A 7,147-nucleotide genomic window follows, 5' to 3' on the forward strand; every position below is an offset into this window, starting at 1 on the left:
CTTTAGTTTTTAGTGTTTAGAACAGCTAGAAAGAAATTCCTGAAATTATGTAATTATAAATCATACTGTACTTTGAAATTTGCTCTAAAAATTCTTGTCAAACTGAAATTTGTAATTTATCACTTTTCTCCATATATGTCATATTTTGCAGTAAAAAGTATTAAAAAGAAGTGGAACAATGGCCTAAATGAATGAGGTAAACAAATAAAACTCTCAGAAAAACTAAGGTATGAATCTTTATGATCTTGGATTTGGTAAGGAATTGTTCGATATGACACCAAAAACCAAAAGCAACAAAGTAGACAACTAAACTTCAAAAATTAAAAACTTTCAGCATCAAAGACACAAAAGGGCAAATTATTGTGTGGGAGAGAATTTTTGCAAATCATGAATCTGATAAATGTCTAGTATCCAGACTTTTATCAGACTCAGTTAATTGTTTATCAACTCAACAATTAAAAGACAAAACAACAACAACAACAAAAATAAAATTAAAAAACAAACAATCCAATGTAAAAATGAGCTAAAAGCTTGAATAGAAGTTGTTCTAAAGAAGATATACAAATATCCTAAAGCACATAAAAACATGCTCAACACCATTAGTTCTCAGAAAAATGCATATCAAACCATAATGATATAACACTTCACATCCACTGAGACAGTTATAAAAATAATAATAGTAAAAACTTGAAATAACAAGTGTTGGAGTGGACATAGAAAAATAGTAACCCTGGTACAGTGCTAGTGGGAATGTAAAATGGTGACTCTCTGGTTGAAAAAGTTTGGCAGTACTTACAATTTAAACATAAAATTAATAAATGACCCAAAATTTCTAATCCTAGTGTTCTAGTTTGCTAGCTGCCAGAATGCAATATACCAGAAACAGAATGGCTTTTATCAAGGGGAATTTAATAAGCTGCTAGTTTACAGTTCTAAGGCTGAGAAAATGTCCCAATTAAAACAAGTCTATAGAAATGTCCAATTTAAGATATCCGGGGAAAGATACCTTGGTTCAAGGAGGCCAACTTCATTCAACGTTTCTCTTTCAGCTGGACGGGCACATGGCAAATGTGGCAGCGTCTGCTGCCTCTCACGTGGCTCTACCAAAAGAGACTCTCTCCAAAATGTTTCTTCTTTTAAAGGATTCCAGTAAGCAACTCCACCTTCAGTGGGTGGAGACACACCTCTATGGAAATCTTCTAGTCAAAAATTACTACCCACAATTGGGTGGGTCACATCTTCATAGAAACAATCAAAATGCCTCCACCCAGCAATATTGAATGAGGATCAAAGGGCATGGCTTTTCTGAGGTCCACCACAGATTCAGAGTGGCACATTCCACCCTTTGGACCCCCAAAAAACATGCTTTTTCCAAACACAAAATACATTCATTCCATAACAATATCAGAAAACCTTAAAATTTCAGTAGCGATACAAATGAAGTACCAAATTAGAGACAGTATAAAATTTCAAGTCAGTTACAGGCATGGTCTGTCCTAAGGCAAAATTCTCTCCATTTGCTCTGGACCTTTGAAAACTCATAACAAGTTATTTGCTGCCAACATACAAAGGAGCAACATTCATAGGAGACATATACATATTTTCATATGGAGGAAGGAACACAGGGGTCACCAGACCCATACAGTTTTGAAAACCTGCAGGGCAAAGTGCACTAGATTTCAAACTCTGAGAGTCACTTATCCTCAGGGCTTTAGAAAGTGGTAGTCCCACACTTTCTAAGGGCCTACACAGAGGCCTGCCTCTCTCTGAATACAACCTTGGGTGACACTGGGGAGACCACCTATTTCTTGGCTCCACCCTCTCCAAGCATTGGGGCTGTACCCGGGCTCTCTGCCATCTCTGAGGCACACACGCAACCCCTCCATGTGGTGACAGCTAGGCTCTCCCCAAACCCCAAGGAATGTGCTTCACCCTCTCCAAGGCCTGAGGTGGCATAACTCTTCCACTGCAATGAGGTGGAAGGCCCATCCTCTGCCTTTGGGGCAAACTCACCCTCTTCATGGGCTTGGGTGGGTCCTCTCTCCTGGCCCAAGGCTTCTTGACTTCAAACCTCAGCCTCCATGATTTTGCCTCTGAAGTTATTTTTCCTCCAATGTGTCCCTTCTCTGAACCTCCCAGTCCAGACTGGCAGCAGCTCTTTTTATATAGGTCCCACAGCACACTCAACCATCAGAAGTTAATGAGGGGTACAAGGGTGGTTCAGTAGTAGAATGCTCACTTTTCATATGGGAGACTGAGTTCAATTCCCAGACCATGCACCACCACCCCCAATAAAGTCAATGAAGTACTGATTACATGTTGCAAAATGGATGAACATTGAAACAATTCATGTTAAGGGAAAGAAACAGGACAAGGTCACGGATTGAATTATTCCATTGGGATGAAATGCCCAGAATAGGTAAAACTATAGATATACAAAGTAGATTGGTTGGGTTGCCAGGGTTTGAGAGAGGGAGAATGGGGACTTACTGCTTAATGGGGTTGATGGTTTTGTTTGGGGTACTAAAAATATTTTGCAATTTGACAGAAGTGGTGGTTGCCTGATGTTTTGAATTCACTAAATATCACTAGATTGTACGCTTCAAATGGTGAATTTTATCTTATGATTTTTTCACTATATTTTTTCAAAACATCATCTAAATATTTTAGCATTGCAAAATATTAAAGGCATACAATGGTAAATCACTACCAAGTTACTACAACAAGTCATTTGTGTTAATATGGAAATCATATTCTATATTGCTTATGGAATTTATAGTTATAAAACAGCCTGGAAGTCAGAAAGCCAACCTCAGGACTACAGCTACTTAAGAGTTAGAGAATGTGGAAAAGGAACATGAACAAGCAAATAAAAATTCACATTCAAATCTATATCAAATATTACATTTGAAAGTGGGAAAAGATTTGGCAAAATGTTAGCATGTTTGGTTTAATATATATATATGTATACATGCATATGATATATGTATGGAAATAGAAAGAAGGAATATATGTATTTACAACTTAATGGGAGGAAAGATAATTAGTCAAATAACTGTATATACAGTGCAAAATTCCAACTTAGGTCATATAAGTAAGATGTACCTGGCAATGGTATTAAGAGAACATTGAAAAGAAGAGTTTGAGAGACTTATGGACACCACAAAAGGCTTCCAGAGAAAGGGGAATTTTAAATCTCTTTTCTTGTATTTGTTTATTTGTTACAACTGTTCTTTGTTCTTTCCTTTCCTTTTCTTGTACCATGTGATTAAATATAAATAAGTAACTGTATGCTGTCTATAAGAGACCAACTTTAAATATAATATAGACAAAAATTGAATGTTGAAAATGATATATCATTCAAATACTATTCATAAAAAAAGCTGGACAGTAGACAAAGGATAAAGAAAGAAATTCATAATGATAAAGACATAAATCATTAAAAGATTCATTAGTCTTAATTATATATGCTTTTCATAACCATGTTTTTCAATATAAGAAACAAAAACTGGCAGAATTGAAAGTAGAAATATACAGGTACACAATTAAATTTGGAAATTTCATACTTCCAGTTAGTAACTGAACAAAAGGAGACAAAAGTAGTAAAATATAGACTATTTGAACAACCTTATCAACCAAATCGACATAGTTGGCATATAAGCCCACTCCATACAACAACAGAATGCAAATTATTTTCAAACATATACATAAACAGAGCATATACCATGTCACAACATAAGTCTCAAAAAATGCAAAAAATTGAAATTATGCAAAGTGTGATTCTGGCAAAAATAGGGTTAAATTAGGAACCATTAATAGAAGGATATACAGAAAATATTAAAACATTTTGAAATTGAATACAGTTCTATAAAATCCAAGGATCAAAGTAGAAATCTTAAGGAAAATTAGAAAGAGTTTTAATAGAAAAAAAATAAAAACTATCAAAATTTGTGAGAAACATTTAAAGCAATACTAATCCAAAATTGACATCTAATATCTAAATCAAAATCTAATCTAAAATCTAAAACAATAAAGTATACAGGAGAAAGGAAATAATAAAGACATACACTGAAATCAATGATATCCAAAATAGATAAATAATAGAGAATACTCATGAAGGCAAGAAGTTTTTACTTGCAAATATCGATAACACTGAAACCTTTAGCCAGGCTGATTAAGAAATAAGAGAGAAATTAAAATATAAAGGAACAAGAGCAAATTAAAGTATAAAGGTATCAATATTGAAAGAGGGGACATCACTACAGTGTGCTATACATATTTAAAACTTTATATATTGATTGTTATGAATAGATTTATGCTTTTTGCAGATTACTTAAATTCATTTGGCAACTGAGAAGATTTAAAGGTTGGCTTTTGTCCCTGACACACTGCAAAGTGTGTCTGTTTCAATTTCACCCTTACTGATATAGTGAAACTTTCAGGATGCATAGGAGAAAGATAGAGATGGTTGGGTACTCCCGGATTTGTCTCCTGAATTAAAAGCCTCCTAATCCTGCCACTTTATTTCAAAACATCCATTAATCCCTTTTGTGATATCAGGTTCATCAAGAGCAAGAGTCCTCAATGTTATATCTATGAGTTATCTTCTCCCTAATCTTGGTCATATTATTTGTAACTACTTTGATAGCTATTCCATGCTTCAAAGAGTTGTCCAGCCTTTCAAATTGCTCTCAGAGAGATGGTTGGGCTCAATTACCTAGTCTAACATTGCTGGAAGAAGAAACATTGATTTCATTTTAAGCATTTGAGTAATTATCTAATAAATGTTACTAATAATTTAGCAATTATTCTAGGGAAAGAGAAGATAGACACCTTAAAATAATTAATATTTTTCATAGTCCTATGTTTTTGATAAATTCTTGATAAAACAGAGAAGCTTGATAATGACTACAAACTGATAATTTGTAAGCAGATATCCATGGCTTAAATTTCAGCTTCAATATGTCATTCAGTAAGTATCTTGGGCAAGCTACTTAAACTGTCTAAGCAACAGTGTGCCAGTAATTGTTTACCAACTGGGTCTTTGTACTAAAGAATAGAACAGGAACCCTGATTTGTAGCGTTTATTGTCTCCCACAGTTTTCATACTGCAACGATGTCTGATTTCAAGCTACCAATGTTTTAAGAAGTGCCCCATAAAATTCCTGAAAATCTAACAGTCAGCTGTTTTTGGTACATCAAGCTTTTGTTGGCTCATACAGCTTCCTGAACTGTTTTTGGAGCTCTCAAAGACAAAGATGAATTTTTCTCAGCCAGGCTTCTCTTAATTAGACAACTTTCTGCAATGCACAAACTACACAACCATTTTCAGCAGCTCTGAAAATTTGCTGTTCTTATACCTTCTCATTATCCTTTCAGCTGCTTCTTGATATTGACTGATAGAGTAAGACAACTTCTTGCTCCAAGGATAGAAAATATGCATAAACCTAGCAGCTTTGTTACTGGACAAAGGCCATGGATTCTTCTGCCCCAAATGCTCAATAACCAATTCTTGACACCAGAGTTTCAAAGAAAGAGAGTGTATTACTACACATGTAGTAGGAGAAAAGACAGTGTAATGGCCCAAGATCTGTCTCCCCGAACAAAGGGGATACAAGGTTTTTAAAGATTCTTACAAGGGGAGATGAGGTCATTTCAGATATTAAATTCAAAGCAGACAAGAAAATAGTGTTAATAGTAAGTTCAAAGTGAAAAGAAAATATTGTTAACATAAATTGACAGGAGCTAGCTTATCCTTCAATGGCAGAGCTTAGCAGAGCCAGAGAATAAACATTGCTAGCATAGGTTAACATAAGAAGGCAGAGTTATTTATCTTTCAGTGGCAGAGCCCAGTGGATGTAATTTATAAATGTAAGGGACTGAGGCTATTTGATGGTTGTTTTCCTTAGTGTTGAGACCCATAAGAGACTAACCAGATAATGAGGTTACAATTCTCAGAGCCACTCAGGCATCAGGTAAAAGATAAGGGCTTTTGCAATCGATCCAGATGTCCAAAACAGTTGAATTATAGTTCAGTGCTTTGTTTATGCCAAAAACTCAAAAGCAAATGAAACATTTATGCAATAATTTGGTAACAAAATCATCCCTTAAATCCTGATTTCTTGGTTATAATTCCTCCATCTCATTTGATAATTATCTCTCAGTCTTGAGGGATATCTGGGCAATGACTCTTCTAACTGCTTCAAGACTGAAAAAGGGGCATTGTTATTAAGGGGCCAAGGCATGAACAATGAAATTAGTTGTTGTTCTTGGAGAGCCCAGCATCTTTGGGTTTCAGAGCTTCTTTGGCATTGGAACAATATGGAGGTTCCAAGTCTCTGAAAAACAGATTTACTAAGTAAAATTTAAAGGGCACTCAATTTCTTTTAGGGTTTGCAGGAACACTGTTGGTTGGGGGTTGCTGTATTATGGCAGTTTGCAATATCTGGCTGAAGCTTGCATAAGAGTAACCTCCAGATTGCCCTCTCAACTCAGTTTTAAATCTTTTAGCCATTGAAACTCTATTTGTTTTCTGCTTTTTGGTTAGTTCATCCATGCCAGGGCCAGGGTCAACCTTGGCTCACTGGGCCACAGCCAGTTATGTCCCATGGCACCAGGGCCAGTTATGTTTCATTCTGGCAGTGCCAGGCTTACACCCCCTGGAAATTATGTCCCTTACAAATGAGAAATTTTGAGAATGTACTTATAATATTAGTTTATTTATTAATAGTAAATAAACAAGTTTATTTAAGTAAGCTTACTTAAATTTAAGGAGAACATATCCAAGCAGAATAAAATTGCATTTGCTTAATTTAAAGATTTATTATTTAATTCCTTTTATCATTTTTATAATATTTTAAAATTATGAAGAACTTTAAAAGTAAATTGATTATTAAATTTTGGGAACTATACTAAGCTTATTGAATCTGTCCTAAGTTTAAATTTAGGAAAACTTCTTAATTGATTGTGCAGAAAGAAAGATATTAGGCTTTTTGGGTTTGAAAATTTTAAGTAAGGGCCATGGAATTTTGAGAGTTTCTATGCTTTAATTTTAATTATTAGATTTATTTTAATAAAAGTTGTGACTAGGGCCATTGGAAAAGGTCATTACTTTTTCCAGAGGCAGCTCTTTGGTAATTTTTGCTGC

Source organism: Tamandua tetradactyla, chromosome 5, assembly GCF_023851605.1.
Source record: "Tamandua tetradactyla isolate mTamTet1 chromosome 5, mTamTet1.pri, whole genome shotgun sequence".
NCBI classification, from domain to species: Eukaryota; Metazoa; Chordata; class Mammalia; order Pilosa; family Myrmecophagidae; genus Tamandua; species Tamandua tetradactyla.